This window comes from Syngnathoides biaculeatus, chromosome 12 (genome assembly GCF_019802595.1).
Source record: "Syngnathoides biaculeatus isolate LvHL_M chromosome 12, ASM1980259v1, whole genome shotgun sequence".
NCBI lineage: Eukaryota > Metazoa > Chordata > Actinopteri > Syngnathiformes > Syngnathidae > Syngnathoides > Syngnathoides biaculeatus.
This window is the reverse complement of record NC_084651.1, coordinates 17423381-17437668: the sequence shown is the minus strand read 5'-3', so window position 1 is coordinate 17437668 and position 14288 is coordinate 17423381. Positions and strand designations below refer to the sequence as shown.

The 14288-nt window shown below is 45.7% G+C and overlaps 1 protein-coding gene across 6 annotated transcripts in view; it reads right to left on the bottom strand.

The window, feature by feature from the left end:
* The window catches only part of LOC133509512 (sorbin and SH3 domain-containing protein 1), a 45633-nt gene extending 36183 nt beyond the window's left edge, over positions 1 to 9450 (bottom strand). For 3 of the 6 annotated variants that reach the window (XM_061836584.1, XM_061836582.1, XM_061836583.1), the window contains exon 1: positions 9071 to 9446. The gene's annotated coding sequence lies outside the window, so the exon portion shown is untranslated. Of the gene's footprint in view, positions 1 to 9070 lie in introns of all 6 variants that reach the window. The other 3 variants (XM_061836580.1, XM_061836585.1, XM_061836586.1) reach the window with 2 other exon arrangements.
* Between the last annotated feature and the right edge of the window lie 4838 nt (positions 9451 to 14288).

Here is a 14288-nt window from a genome sequence, read left to right as displayed (position 1 = left end):
GACACCAGCCGGGGATTCTAAACATTCCTCCACCAAGCTATTTGGAGTCCATTTCAAACAACTGCAGCATAAAAGGAAATGTGTGTAACGTACAGACTGCGTCATTACAGGCCTCGCAGAAGGATTACATATTAATGATGGTAATGGAAGGAGCTTAAAGTCTATCTGTGTGGACACCACTTCAATTCGTTCTTTAAAACCTCACCAATTAGAATATCACAGAAACATGAGAAGCAACAGCTTTAATGAATTAATCTGTTACATTTTAGGGCTTATATGTGGACATCTGTCATTGAAATTTCAGTGAAATACCCACCTGTCCTCGTGTCCTTGTCTTTTTGGAGAGTTTCACAGACAGGAAATGTCCATGATAAAGTAAGTTTGGGATGTTATCAGGTTTACAAAACACTGTGATGGCATCATGTGAAGGTTCTGGGGACAAGTGCAGTTGAGCCATTTGGACAAAACGGCCATTACTTGCAATGTTTCCAAAGCCAGGCATTTAACAGGCTTGCTAGGCTTTAAGAGACAGAGCAAGAAGAATGTCAGTAAACTGACAGTAACGGGGGTGAGCCACCAGGGCTACACTTGAAGAATGACAAAAATGAATGATTACAGACCCGGACCATATGGGGTGTGTTTTTACTACTTGGAAATATCAAAATTACATTTAGAAAAATTACAGATTTAAAAGCCCATACACTATATATTTTTTTAAATGTGTACTTGTCTCCGACCCATGTGAGGGTAAGCGACTCAGATAATGGATGAATGGACGGAAAGTTGTTTTGTTTGCCTACGACATGCCAAAATGGGCCATTTGTTATGAAGAAAAAAAAATTAAACCTGTATAAACTGATTAGCATCATGAAAAAGATTGTGTGTCGCTTTAGAGTTTCAATCATATGTAAACAGGGTCCTGACATACCATGTTTTGAGGTTGTGAACGGTCTTGCTGTAAACTAATTTTCCGCCGCACAAGAAGGGATGCTATAGTTACCGCTATGGCTCGGACCTCTACATTACCATTCGCAATTCACGTTGACCGTAATTAATGACTTGCAGATCAGAATTGAAACGTTCTTCCTTGTACTGTTAGGAAATGAAAACATGCCATTGTCCAACAAATGAAAAATCCAATTTGATTGTTTGAAATTTAACTATTTAACCGTGAAGAGCGCACACCGGCACCGTTTGGCTACTGCTTCTCCCTCTGGAAAAGTTGTGTTTTTGGTTTAGAATGGCTTACTTTAACCTGTGTTTCTTGCCGTTCAATGGCCGAAAGTAGAATCCGGATCGGTGTTGTGCCTGTTTGGACGCCATAAAAATGCGTAAATACATGCTAGCTTGGACCATCTGCCTACTCTTTAGCCAGCAAGCAATAATGATAATAAACTCTTGTTTCCAAGATCTTTTGTTTTAGTCTCTTGCAGGCAAAACCATGTTATGAGCAAGTGGTAAAATAGCTATTGATGTTTTCTGACTGAGTCCTGATGACTGGCTTAGCTGGCGATTACTGTGTTAGCCTCTGGAAATACCTGAATGTGTGTCCTTAACTTTGTGCTGGACATCTTGGTTGTTGACAGGTGCTCCTTTTTGGAGTTGCACACGAAACACCTGAATGTTTACTGTTCTGTGAGGACTTGATAAGTAGCACAAGTTTGTAAAAATATGGCCAATGGGATGCACAAGATGTTCGTACAATTCTCTGCTGCCTACCCTGCCACTGTCTCCAGCTGCTTCACTACGTTATCAGACAATTTGCGTCCATCTTTTCTGTTTTAAATGAGTTTACTCGACCATCATAGGCATAATTCCTTGCCATGACTTCCGCCAGACAAAGACTGACACCCAGTTTATCGAGTAAACTCATAGCCAGAGAACAACTCATTAGATTTATAGACGTTTTCTTTTCAGTTTTGTGCTATGTTCCGCATGGGAACTTAGTACATCTCTGTACTGTACTGGAAAAGTCAGAATAGGAAAACTGTACATGTAACTTTTCTTTACTGTCTGCGACCTAGCCAAAATGGGTCCAATTTTGGTTCCTGACCCACGAGATAAGAATCACTGAGATAGACTAAAAACTGAACTCTACATCAACTCGAGCTCATAAAAACTATCGGAGCATATAAACAGCAAAATCAGACAGGCTTAGATTAACTCCTGACAAAGTTGGTAGAAGACTACATTTCGCTGATATAGACCCAGAAGTGTATGACAAATGGCTTTCGGATAACAAATTCCATCGGTTTCTATTTAACTTGAAATAAATTGAAGAAATATGTCATGTCATTATTCAACCCGGTTATCCTCACAAGGGTTGCAGGAAAGCTGGAGCCTATCCCACCTAGCTTCGGGTGAAAGGCAGACTACACCCTGAACTGGTCGCCAGTCAATCACAGGGCAGATATCGACATCATTACTGAGCGGGAATTAATCCCACGCTGCCCGCACCAAAGGCAGGCGTGTGTACCACTACACCATCAGTGACTCTCAAAAATATCACACAAAATGCACAGAACTGAGACTCCAATTTCCAAGTTTTCGCCACGGCATCAGTTTACCATTGGTCAGAACATTTATTTTAATTTTTTTTATAATGTGATTGCTCAGCTGGTAAAAGCAATGAGAAATGGGTAAAACAATGAAAAAAATGTTTTGGGTTTTATATCTCAAGCAATTGATAGAGCAAAATAGTTCAACCTTAAAAAACCCGTTGAAAAAAAATCACAAAGTGTGATTAAATGTTCTGCAAAAACAACGGCAGTCTTGTAAATAGAGCTGCTGCCAAAAAGATAGACATAAAAAAAAAGAGAGAGACCGAAATTGGAGGACAGATGAAAAGGATGAAAGACTACAAATTACTGAAGCAATGCTCGCAATGTTGTTTGTTGCCATCACTAGATAACAAGTTCAGCTGTGCTCAGATTCTTTGTGACTTAGCTCATAGGGCGCACTGGACAATCGGTGGGTGGCAATGACAAGTCCAATCTTTGTCTGAAGACTTTCCTCATCTCTGCTGGATGTTTTGACTGGTCTGTGGAATGGAGGCTCTGAGCCTGTTCCCTAATATAACTTTTTGGAGCACCTCGTGCCACAGGCCTACTTGATAATTGAGTCAGAGGATATGGCAGCTAAACGTGAATATAAACAGCCATGTGATAATCCAACAATTTTAAGCGCTATGAAGTTATCCTCGTGAGAAATGGGCTCATCGCGGGACGCCACCAGGTCGCCATGACTATTTAAGGAACACACGCCCAGTCTGACTTGTGTCATTACCTCAAGAGATAAAATGCAACTCAATCGGTTCTTAGATAGTTACACAAACATCATATTGAAATAAATGTACCATTTAGAGTATACCACAAACAACTGTATTACCTTTGTGGCCAATTTCAAACACACACATAAGATATAGTTGATTATAAAGTTACACACCTCAAATGAAATCTTGGGAAGATGCAGCAGTGTACTGTAGATCGACAGAGTAGCTCTTTTCTAATCTTAATTCTTTCCCTTGGCCATGCCTCATGCTTGGATAGCAAGTTGTCATCATAAATTTTGCCGTCTAGGCTAATGAAAAAATTTAGCAAGATCACCACCATTTCCCCGCAACTACTGAGCAAATGTATTGAGAATTTATTTGTTTTTCTTTTTAGTTTTTGCTGTTGCTATTTATAATGCAACCACAAGAGGGTCGGTACCATCATCTGTTATTTGTTCTTTCCATTTTCAATTGACACTCAAAATCAAAAAAGAAAACAATTTTGGGATTCATTTTTGTAATCTAACAAAATTGAAATTGAAAAATGGACCACATGACTGAGTTTGATTTTAATATTCAATTAGGAGCAGCACGGTGACTCAGCTGGTAAAGCATTGGCCTCACAGTTCTGAGGTCCCAGGTTCAATCCAAGACCGGCCTGTGTGGGTTTTCTCCGGGCACTCTGATTTCCTCCCACATTTCAAAAACATGCAACATTAATTGGACACTCTAAATTGCCCCTAGGTATGATTGTGAGTACGGCTGTTTGTCTCAATGTGCCCTGCGATTGGCTGGAAACTAGTTCAGGGTGTACCCCGCCTCCTGCCCGTTGACAGCTGGGATTGGCTCCAGCACTCCCCGCGACCCTCATGAGGATAAGCGGCAAAGAAAATGGATGGATGGATAGTTGTGTTTGATCCAGACGTTTGGTAATGGGAATGAGGAAAGCTAATTTAGCCTGTTAGCTGCCGCAATCAGTCTAGATCACCACCACTGCCATTATGTTCATTTTTCCTTCACCCATGGGCAATGATGTGCTAGAAACTAGGTAGCTATGTCTCGGTTGAATGACCACGGCACAAGATTGAATGAGGCCCACCATGGCAAATCTAGTGTCAATTTCCATGATGTGTTCCAGTTTCATGTCATGTCATGTTACAGTATTTTCAGATTGGGTTTGTAAGTTTAATAAAGGTTGTGTGTTGTGTTACTGTTTCGTACAAGATAAAACTACGTAATTCTAGATTCAAACAAATTGGACGTTTATCTGCATCCCCTAAAGAGACTGCAATCTATCTTAGATTTCCCACTGTATTAAACATTATGTTGCTAAGTTTCGGTGAGGACAGCAAAATGAGTGTGACGAAGATTTGCAGTCCATCTGATCATTGTGGGTTTTTTAATGATGATGTGTCACCTCACATGCTCTTTCTGTTTCAAATATTTGCCAGCAGCTGTAGTGACACTGTTTTTTTCCATCAGCTGCTGACATGTAACAGAGCAGAGCAGATGGGTGGGGAGGGGAGGGGTTGGTGTGGGGTGTGGCCCAGGAGACTGGCACTTTTCTATTCCATCATCAAAACATAAATTGCATTTTGGATGCTTTCTTTTCATATGCCCATACATGATGAGCCTTGAAAAGCCACAGCATCACACTTCACTCTCCACTTCACCCAAAGGAGAAAGTGGACAAGGTGGGGGGAACAGGATGTGGTTGCTAAGTAACCTGTTGTAACATTTACATGCAATGAAAACAGAAACCTGGTGTTTCCCTTTAACATCCACAATATTCCAAAGTCTTGGACTACAGTGCAAAATCCCATCAACACTCTTACCGTGCAAAACTTTCCATTCCATCCATTTCTGAAATTGCAATGGTAAATGTTTATAGATTACATGGGCCCCAATTAGCATATTGCTCATGTTGCAGCAAATAATGGCCAGCTAACAAATGCAAGCGCAACTTTAAAGGTTTACCATACTTTGAAACCGTTTGGTTAAAGCCCAAGTGTCATCCCTATAAACGTTATAAAATAGATATTGTAATGAAAAATACATCTAACATTATTGACTTCAATGTCTATACGAAAAAATAAATGTGAGCGGAGAGCACGTCATCCATGCGCAAAGTTGCAGAAGTGTCATTCTACGACATCCAAGTGGTCGTCAAATTGGCTGCATCCTCCGTCCATAAAGTCACCCGGACATTCGCCAATGAAAATACGCGGTGCACCCTAACTATGGGAGACAAACGCAGCCCTTCTGACACGGAAGCCCTTTTCAAAAAGGAGAACACCACACAACCGAGTGAAGGTACCGGGGCAATATTACACTCTTGTTTCGAGCCATATTCAGATGATATGGAATCACGGCCAAACCGCATCCCCATCCGATCCAATTCCGCAGCGGAGATGAGCCATTGCGGCTCATCGCAGCTGTCCGGTGTGGCCTATGACAGAGCGGAGCCGTGCTGCTTTAGAGGGTTGTTCATAGATGCCGCAGTACGCAATGAACAACACAGTCGATCCCGGGCGCTACACTGCGCACACGCGGCTGAATGAGGGATTCTCGTCTGGGTTCTTCAGAGCTGCCCCCGTCCGCAAAGTCCGACGCGTAGCCTAAAAAGAAGCCGTGTGTGGCTGATCTTTGGCGCCGTGGTGGCAAAAAATGGAGCTGAGCCGTGCTGCTTTTAGGGGGTTGTCCATAGCCGCTGTACTACGCGATGAACACCGTTGAGCCGGGGCGCTTTACTGCGCGCACGCGGCCGAGTGAGGCATTCTTGGCTGGGTTCTTCAGATTCGCCGCCGTCCACGCAGCAGCCCGACGCCGTCCGACGCGCACATAGACATATTTTGTACACGGATCTTTTGTTACGTTATGAGAGACCGATTACGTGGTCCGCCCCAAACTATTATTTTTTTTAGTAGCTGTATACACACCTACCTGTTATTTGGAACCCACGAAGCTCTCATCCTTTGCACCCGTGCAATCCATTTTTCACAACGAACCGGGTCTCTTGCAAACTTATGAAGGGTAAATCCATTCTCCCGAGTGTTCAAGCAATGTCCAGCAATGCCATGAGGCGGCATTTTGGCTAACATGAAGGAAGAACGAGCTACTTTCCCGGCGGTAAAACTAATGGAAACAAACGAGTCCACTTGGGGGCGCCGCTGTCCTTTACGTCATTTCCTGCTTCTTCTCGAAAACAAATCCCTCGAGAGGATTTTCATGGCAGGAGTTACAAAAAGCTGTATACGTCAAAATCATGTTTTGTGGCGAAAAACCGCTTGGGCCATATTCGCTGACGTTTTTTCATCAATAACATACTAAAAATCATCAATTTCATGACAGTAGCCCTTTAAAAATGAGTGATCACCTCAGAGGCATGCGGTCTTAATACATCTTTAGCGCCAGGTTTTGACATCCAAGCTTTGCAGCAATTGCTCCTCAAACTAAGCCAATGTGGGATAGAGTGACTCTTGAAAAATGTCATGAATATTCAGAATTGGTTAAGGTTCATACCAAGAAGTCCTGTTCTTGTCCCCTTTGTCATGATTAAATTCAGCAATATTCTTGAAAAGGAAAAAACAGTATGGTGGATGTTCAACACAATTATTTGCCCCAAGTCTTTGAGCACATCTGAACAACAACAAAAACAGATCACTTCAAGAGTGTTTGAGGTATTTCACTTCCATTGCATTGGAGGAGAGTATAAAACTAGTAGTTCAAGCTCTTGGCGTGACAAAATGAAACACGGTGGAGCCAGCGGCTACAAAACATGCGAACTGAGTACCCTAGCTGTGTAAACACTCACATCTCTTCTCATGTCCCGCTGTAAAGCAAGTGTACACATATCAGTCGCTGCTGTGTTACCACTGAATCAATACTTGGAAGCTAAACGGTTTGCTGTCCTCTTGTGACTCGGACTCGTCAGCATAGTGGAACCAAGAGATACATATGACATGTATCAACATACAGTATTACAAATTTGAGTTTAAAAAAGCTATGCTTTTTTTAGGGTAGATATAGGCAGCAGATATACTGTAAGCCTTGTTCTTTTTCAGTAAAGATAAAGCAGGCAGATATTTCACTGTCAGATCCTGTCCAAGTAGGCGATAAGGATAACAACAAGCCTTTATTTGTTTATGCATTTATATGTTGAACATGCTAAAGGGAGAAGAAACACAAACATTTACAATCTGCATCCTCAGGACATATTAGTGTAAGGGTCTTGCAGTGTTTATTCAAGGGGAAAATGGCAGCGTTTTGGAAGATTAGTTGCACTTCTTGTCCAGCATCCAGTTCCACATTTTAAACCAGCCCTTCAGTCGTGACATGAGGCGGCCATGAGAATGTGGTAAACATAAAAAAGCCTGCCTTTCGTCCGTCCTCAGACCCATTCAATTAATTATTTGTTTGAGGTGAATATTTTAACAGGCTTGTGTAGCGTCATGTTACGCACATCCCTTGGATTGGAAGCAAAAATCTTGTCATGACAGTGAATGAGAGTGTGGAACTAGTAAATGAGAGAAATTAGAATTTTTATGACGCAAGTGATAGCTTATTTGTTTTTTTGTCTAAATTGTGGAAGCCACACTTAATGTTGAATTCAACAAACTGCTTATAACCCCAGCAATGTAAGCAAATGAACCAAAAGGAATAATCTATACAGGGGGTCGCCATTTAGTGTCTTTTTAAACTCACGTGTGCAGCGTGACAGTCGGTCATGTCACATGCCGTTCTGTTTGTCCTGGCGCAGTATGTAGTTAAACATTCAGGACGCCTGTGTCAATAAGAGCAGGTAGTTGTCACATCCAACTACTGTGCACTTACAGAACACTGCTAGGCTAAACTTCAACATTGGAAAAGGAATATGCTTGGCTTGGATGAAATGAGGGCAATGTAAACCATATATGAAATCAATACTGATGTGTATCCATCCATCCATCCATCCATCCATCCATCCATCCATTTTCTGAGCCGCTTATCCTCATGAGGGTCGCGGGAGTGCTGGAGCCAATCCCAGCTGTCATCATGCAGGAGAAGGGGTACACCATGAACTGGTTGGCAGCCAATCGCAGGGCACATGGAGACAAACGAGCATTCACACTCACATTCCCAACAACGCAGAATTTAGAGTTTTCAATTACTTAACATGCGTGTTTTTTGATATGTGCAAGAAAGACAGAATACCTGGTGAAAATGCAGCCACAAGCACTGGAAAAACATGCCAAGTGCATGCAGGGAGTATGGAGTTAAGTTCCAAAGCACAAATCTCAGAACTGTGCCATGCTGGCATGTGGTGTTCCTGAGCAAACGGAATAATCACTATAATTCTGTATATTTGCATACATTTGCCCACACGTGTCCATCCTCAAAGCCTGGAACCATAGACAGCCCAAGCCGCAGTCTAATCTAACAAGTGATCAGATACAATCCAGCAATAAATCATGGCTGGAATCGTTCATGCCACTGGTGGGCAATAAAGTCACGGATTTGCTCTGTGCGGGGCATGCGGCACTTAGGGATGTCGGTTCCACCTTTGCTGCAGTGACTGTCCCGAAAACAATACTGACCGAGGGAAATGCTTCGATTGGAGCAGATACGCTGAAATGACAATTCATAAGAAATGGCGAACGCTGCTGCAGCATCAGCGACCGTCCGACAAACTCAGTTGTCATTGAAAGAGTGAAGCTGGCAATGTAATTCAAACAATATTCACCCCCCCCTCCAAAAAAAAACAAACAAACATTAAACCAGTACTTGTCAATGTGCCTTGTAATGAAAACATGTGCTTACCTGTGTTTGCTTATAATAATCCAGTGTTGTGAAGGCTCGTGCACTCTGCACTGTGCTCGGATGCTGTCCACGCGCGCCTACCCGCGTCGTGCACGCGCAGCATACCGAGCGACCACCTCGGCTGCGTCAAGCTACATTTGAACCACCAGCTCTTCACCACAAAAGCATTCGTCACTCGTGCTCTTTTAATGTGAAAGTTAGCGTCTGTTTCCCGGAAGTGGCGAAACTTTATCTTTTCTATTCTATCGTCAAGGATTCTGACCACTGATCGAAAAAAAGAAGACTGGGTGGCTCAATGGCCACCAAAACTGTTGTCGCCATCCGCCATATTGATACTCCCAAAACAACCATGCCGACCTGTGCACTGTGTCGTTAATCGCCAGTTACGTGGCTGTGAGAAAACATTCCACAGGTAAGTTAGAAAAATTTACTTTGACACTGTAAAGGGTGTTTTTATTTTCTGATGAGTTTAATTCACTTGAACAAAGTTTTGTTTACGGTTGTTGTGTTCACTGTTCACTCTCTGGGTCACCTTAGAGGCTAACGGTTTTTCGCGAAAAGGCGATGTAAATTTGTTCCCAAACTTCAACAGTGGATAAGCAAGAAAACACATTTTCTGTGAAATTTTTGATGAATTTCATAATGTATAAGTCTGTAAATTGAATTTGATTTTCAAATGCGAGGAAACAAGTTTACATTTTCTGTCTGAAATAGAATGTCGCAGAGACAACAAATGAACAATGCCTTTAGCATGTATTTTCCCATCGCGTCCTTATTTAAAAAAATATATATATCTAACTGATTGACTTAAAATGTAATATTTTTATGACAAAAAAATACTTGTTTTTTTGCTATGCTATGATAGTGCTTCACAGCGTATTTTGGGAAAAGTTAACTTGTCACGAAAATTGGGCCCTAGGTATAATGCAAGGTTTTTGGTAGTCAGCGTGTTATATGTTTTTCCTTTGCACTTTGCCGTTTTTGACTTACCAAGTCGAATTAAAGATCCTTCATGTTATCAGAACTGAAAAAATGTCAAGCTCACATGACCAGTTTTAATTCTACATGCCAATTTTTGAGAAAACCCCCGCCATAATCCACCTGTAAACCAATTTTGCAATACGTTTTGGGAGGACCAAGATGGCGGCCGACTGGCTTCAACCAATCGACATACGCTCATGTGTATATGTGTATGCGCTATCCAGTCTTTTTTTTTTTTAGATCAGTGATTCTGACTTGAGTATAATGTGTCATGTTGAATTAAGAAAATAAACACATAACATCTTAAAGTGGTGTTTGGTTGGACATCTGTATTTATTCATTTCAATGTTCCCAAATTCAAAGAGGAATTATTGTGCAAAACAACTATTTTGCATATCAACAAATGTTTGATACACCACATATTGGGGACGTTCAGATGTCATGTTTGAACAATGACGCTGTGGCAACTTAATTTCCCTCATGGGATTAATAATGGGCAGCACGGTGGGGAGCGGTTAGCATGCATCTCACTGTTCCGAAGTTTGGGGTTTGAATCTCAGCTCTGGCCTTCCCGTGTACAGTTTGAATGTTTGCGGGTTTGCCCCAGGTATCCACCCACATCACCAAAACATGCAAGTTGACCAAATTGTCCATAAGTGTTAATACAGTATTAGCATGAATGGCTGTCTGTTTATATGTCCCCTGTTATGCATAAGTTTCCAATGACGTCACTACAGTTAACGATAGAAAAGAACTTCAGGCTTCACCTATCACCTGTGTTCTCTGACCTCTGTGACACACAAGATGGCGGCCATCGCAAGGCACGACGGGTAATTGGAAACGGTATCTATTGGCTGGTGACCAATCTCACCCCCAAACGTCTATCCATCCGTCAAATCATCCAACCATCATTTTTCTTGGCCGCCTATCCTCACAATGGTTGCGCGGCGTGCCGGAGCCTATCCCAGCTGTCAACGGGCAGGAGGTGGGTACACTCTGAACTGGTTGCCAGCCAATCGCAGGGAACAACGAGACAAACAGCCGGACTCACAATCCCACCGAGGAGCAATTTAGAGTGTCCAATTAATGTTGCATGTTTTGGGGATGTGGGAGGAAAATGGGCAAAACCCAAGCAGGCACGAGGAGAACATGTAAACTCCACACTGGAGGGTAGGGTTTGAACCCCGGGTCCTCAGAACTGTGAGGCCAACGCCTTTCAGTTGATCCACCGAGCACCCTCGTCTAACTGTAAATAAAATAAATACAGTGAAGTGTCACGCACACATGCACACAAATCATAACTTCATGCATGTATGTATCTTAATAACACATTCCTGTCACGTCCCATCGGAACGAGAGTAGGACCCCCCCCCCCTCAAAGGCACGGCTCCCAGACATGCCTAAATGAAAAAACAGACAATAATTAACACAGGCAGGGGTGTGCGGAAGGGGTGTCCGGAGGAGGGCACGCCCTCCCCCCGAACCCCAGTCTGGTGGCCATCCAGGCCACCAAACACAAGGCGTCCGGGTGGACAGGTCAGGAGGACGACCCGGACGCCAAGCACCAGGGTCCCCATGGGGCGATTCGGGCGGACGACCTCTGTGAGGAACCAAACGAAGAAGCAGGCACCAGAACGAGGCCGGCCACTGCTCCGGACGAGAACCTCCCACGCCGTAGTTGCCAGACAACCAGGGATTGGTTGCCACCGAGGCTTGGTCAGTAGACCCCATCGCCACCTCCTGGACAGCAACGTGAGAAGGCGGCAACCCCATTGCCATCGCCACCTCCTGGACAGCAACGAGAGAAGGCGGCGACCCCATCGCCATCGCCACCTCCTGGACAGCAACGTGAGAAGGCGGCGACCCCATCGCCATCGCCACCTCCTGGACAGCAACGTGAGAAGGCGGCGACCCCATCGCCATCGCCACCTCCTGGACAGCAACGTGAGAAGGCGGCGACCCCATCGCCATCGCCACCTCCTGGACAGCAACGTGAGAAGGCAGCAACGCCATCGCCATCACCACCTCCTGGACAGCAACGTGAGAAGGCGGCGACCCCATCGCCAGCGCCACCTCCTGGACAGGAACGTGAGAAAGCGGCGACCCCATCGCCAACGCCACCTCCTGGACAGGAACGCGAGAAGGCGGCGACACCATCGCCCCCTCCTGGACGGCAACGTGAGAAGGCGGCGACACCATCGCCCCCTCCTGGACAGGAACGTGAGAAGGCGGCGACACCATCGCCATCGCCACCTCCTGGACGGCAACGTGAGAAGGCGGCGACACCATCGCCCCCTCCTGGACGGCAACGTGAGAAGGCGGCGTCAGTGTCACCGTCGCCCCCTCATGGACGGGAACGTATGGACGTGCTCGTCGCCGACAGAGCAGGAGTGTGCAGCGTCCGCGGAACGGTCGCCGACGAAACAGGAGTGTGGAGCGTCCGCGGGCCGGTCGCCACTGGTACTCCAGAGCACGGACGAGAAGCGGCTGTGGAGACGTCGCCACCTCCTGGACAGCAACGTGAGGCGGCATCGGGTCGGTCCCCACTGCCACGTGAGCTTGCAGTGCATCCGTTGAAACAGAACCGTGGGCGTGGCGCGGTGGCGAATCCGTTTCCAGGGCAACGTGAACGAGAGTCGGCAGAGAGTCAGTCGAAACTGACACGTGGGCGTGTCTCGGTAGCGGGTCAGTTCCGACTGCCGCGTGAACTCTGCTCGGAACAGCCAAAACTGCGACGTGCACTTGAGGTGGTGAGTCCGTTCCCACTGCGGCGTGCACTTGGGAAGGGGGCGGGTCGGTTTCCACGGCAACGTGAACCTGAGCAGGCGGAGAGTCAGTTGAAACTGTGTAAGATAGGCTTACACATTTCACAGAGGCCTGTGAAATGTATCACCTCATGTGTCATAAATCTCTTTTAATAACTCTGTTACTGTGCAAAGATGCGTGTGTGTACTGTTTGTCTATGGGAAGTTTAAGAGCTCAAAGTGACTGCAAATTTATGATAGCTGCATTCTTGTAAGCTTAAGAGCTCAAAGTGACTGCAAATTTATGATAGCTGCATTCTTGTGGGTTTTTGTTACAGGAAGAACTGTGTCTAATCAGAGGACACCCGGCCTTGAGAAGATTAACTGTCTCTGCAAAACAACTTTACTTGTCTTGTGAAACCTGCTCTCCCCCACCCTATGTGTGAAGCTCAATAAAATGTGTGGTTTTGGAAAAGCTCGGAGAGAGTCTTACGGGCGGGCGTGAAGGATATGTTCTTCTCCCCCCGAGCTTTCCCCAAACTGCAGTTTGGTAAAAAAACAACTCTGCCTCTGTCTCATCATTTTATCCTGGTGCCGGAGCCTCTGGGTCCACATTGAGCGAGAAGTCCGTGCTTTGGACCTAACAAACTGACACGTGGGCGTGTCTCGGAAGCGGGTCAGTTCCAACTGCCACGTGAACCTGCATCAGCAGCGAGTCTGTCGGCGTTGCGACGTCAGAGTAGCTCGGCTGGTTCGCCAATTCTTGCCGGACCTGGGCCGTGAGAGCCGCCAATTCCGCGCTCTGCCGCTCTATCTCCGCCCGCATTTCACGGTAGAACGCCTCGTGATTTGGAGACTCCTCCTCCCTCTGGGCTGGAAGCTTCGCACCCAGCTGCGGGTCTGCCGGTTTCGCCGTTGCCGGCGAGGAGTGGGAGAACGATGTCTTAGTTGCCGCGCAGCGGGAGGCACCGGGGAGCGCCCGGCCTGGGCGTCTCCTCTGGCCGCCACGCGGAGGTCCCGGGTAGATGGCCATACGGGTTCCCTCATACGGATTGGTGTACTTGAACCTACCGGGCGAAGACGCTCGGGTGCTGGAAACGCGGGGAGGTGAAACAAACTGACTGGGGTGAAAGATCGGACGAGCAGATTCATAATCAGAATAATCGGAGTCGTACTCCGGCAGCCGGTCATACAAATCACGGTCCTCCGCATACTCCGAAAAGTCAGAGTCCAGAAGAATATGAGGAGCCGGATGGGTCGTGTTCGGGACGTATTCATACCTCGCTGGCGGAGCGTAAGACACGGAAGTGGAGGACGTCAGGGAGCCTACCCGGATTGGACAGGCTTGGTCCTCCGGCAGACGGTCTACCTTGCGTCGGTCCCGGCGACGCCGGGTCTTTCCTGCTGGGTCCTGTATTGGCCAGTTCGTTCTGTCACGTCCCATCGGAACGAGAGTAGGACCCAAATGCAGGAACTTGGAAGACGCAAGGTAG